Raw genomic sequence first — 3,003 nt, forward strand, 5'->3', positions numbered from 1 at the left:
AGCACAGTACTTGAAATTTTTTTGCATTGAACTGCATATTATTTTGCTCTGCCCACTCATATATTGCATTTAGGTCATTCTGCAGGCTTACAATATCATCAGGATTCTTTATTGCCTGAGATATCTTTGTGTCATCAGCATAGCTAGTGACAGTGGCTCTCCGAGTGACCGTGGGCATGTCCAGAAGGGCCACTATGAACAGTAGTGGCCCCAGAACAGTTCCTTGTGGAACACCGCTCAATATTTGTGTTTCCCTAGATAGTTCTCCATTGGCTGCAACTGTCTGACTTCTACCATTCAGGAAGTCATGCAGCCACTCTCCTAATTTACCAGCTATGCCAAGGTTTCGCAGCTTGTGACATATCAAGCCATGATCAACTTTGTCAAAGGCTTTTGCAAAGTCGAGATATATCACATCAACATTTGAATGGTCAAGTAGCTGCTTCAGGACCCAGTCATAATGCTGCAAGAGCTGCGTGAGGCAGCTTCTACCTGGACGGAAACCATGCTGGGTCTCATTCAGCAAGTCATTTTCTTCTAGGAACGCAATCAATCTCCTTCTGACAATTCGTTCCATGACTTTGCTAATATGTGAAGTCAGTGAGATGGGCCTGTAGTTCCCAGCCTCTGCTCTGCTTCCACCTTTATGGATAGGACATATGGTGCCTTCCTTCAGCTTTTTGGGAAGTTTACCATTTGCAAGGAAACTCTGGAAGAGTATCCGGAGTGGTCCTGCTAGTTCTTGGTTTACACGACTTTAAGAGGACAGCTGGGAAACCATTGGGGCCAGTTGCCGAATTTGAGCTCATTTCATTTATGGCAGCTATCACATCTTCCTCTTCAATGTCGATGTAGGTAATGGATGCAGTCTTTTTCTGCTGAGTGCTATTGTCAAAGAAATCAGCTGGGTTCTTTATCTGCATGTGACTCAGAGGAGAAGTGAAGACACTCTTGAATTGTGTACTGAGCACTTCACTTATCCATGTGGGATCTGCAGTCAGTGAGCCATTAGGCAGGAATAGGGGTCCTATCTTATACTGTACCGTAGCAGTCTCCTTTGCAAATCTATAGAAAGCCTTGGGGTTTGTTTTTATGCTTTCTACTGCTCTCTTCTCCTTCTCTGCTCTCTCCTTTTCATGGGAGAGTTTAATTTTGTTTTCTATTTCTAATAGTGTTAGTTTTAATTAGCCCTTTTCCTATCCCCCAGTTCTCTATTTAACTGGTTTGAGACCTTTGTTCTGTGTCTCATAAGGATTTTCCTGTCTCTAGGAATTCTATTGGCATGTTTGCTGGTCTTTCTATATGGCACGTATTTGGTGCATATGTCTTGTATGGTTGACATAAAATGACTTAGTTTGAGGTCATTGTCTTGTATAGAAAGGCTGTCTTGCCAGTTTTGATTTCGAATCTCTCTGCGAATTGACTTCCAGTCCGCCCTGTGGAAATTCAGGTTGGATATTGCTTGAGTCCTCCTGGTGGGGTGGGTGTCAGTGGGTTGTCTAGGACCATACATAGTTAATTCTATAATGTTATGATCTGAGAGAGACGTGGGCGTTATTTTCACATTATGGATTAGGCTCACATTGTTTGTGAAGCAGAGATCTAAAATATTGCTTCCCCTGGTTGGTTGGAGTATCACTTGTTCCATGAACAGCATGTTGGATAGTTCTAGCAATGATTTTGCCTGGCTTTGTTCATGCAGTGACATCCCGGAGAGGATGTGACCTTCAGGCCATTTAACATTTGGGAGGTTAAAGTCGCCTAGGAAAAGTATATTGATGTGTTGGTCCAGATTTGTCAAGACCTCTTCTATGCGTCTGAGGCTGTCCTCAAATTTACCTTCCTGCTTTGCGGTATTTGGTGGACGGTATGTTGAGCATACAACTACATCAATTTGTTTTATGTGTACTATTAAAGTATCACATACAGAGTTTGAGTGTGATAGTAGTAGTAGGGGTGTGACATCTTCTCGGATGTACATTGCAACTACCCCATGACTTCTATCCCTTCTGTCTGTTCGGAGTACGGCATACTATGGTATATTTATCTCCGCATCTGCTATATTAGGTGTTAGATGCGTTTCGGTAAGCACCATGCATATTGCTTGATTGCATGTTACTAGGTCTTTCAAGTATAGGAACTTGTCTTTGCCGCCTTATCGTAATAGGCCCCGGATATTCAGTAGGAATATGGGTGTGATATCTGTGCAGGGGTTCCTGATAAATATATATATATATATATTCATATATATATATATATATATATATATATATATATATATATATATATATATATATATATATATATATATATATATATATATATATATATATATATATATATATATATATATACATATATATATAAATATATATATAAATATATATATATATATATTCATATATAAATATATATATATATATATTCATATATAAATATATATATATATATATTCATATATATATATATATATATATTCATATATATATATATATATATATATATATATATATATATAAATATATATAAATATATATATATATATATATATATATATATATATATATATATATATATATAAATATATATATAAATATATATATAAATATATATATATATATATATAAATATATATATAAATATATATATATATATATATATATATAAATATATATATAAATATATATATATATATATATATATATATATATAAATATATATATAAATATATATATATATATATATATATATATATAAATATATATATATATATATATATATATATATATATATATATATATATATATATATATATATATATTCATATATACATATATATATATTCATATATATATATATATATATATAGTTCAAAAACACAAAAACCAAAAAGCAAAAAAACAACAAAGTGAGGACGTGATATGGATAGTATTATTGGACGCTCAGGAAAGGAAAGAGAGAGTGTATGACGTTTCGGGCATAGCCCTTCGTCGAAAGATGGAA

The sequence above is a fragment of the Octopus bimaculoides genome, chromosome 14, assembly GCF_046866305.1.
Source record: "Octopus bimaculoides isolate indiv1 chromosome 14, ASM4686630v1, whole genome shotgun sequence".
Lineage (NCBI taxonomy): Eukaryota > Metazoa > Mollusca > Cephalopoda > Octopoda > Octopodidae > Octopus > Octopus bimaculoides.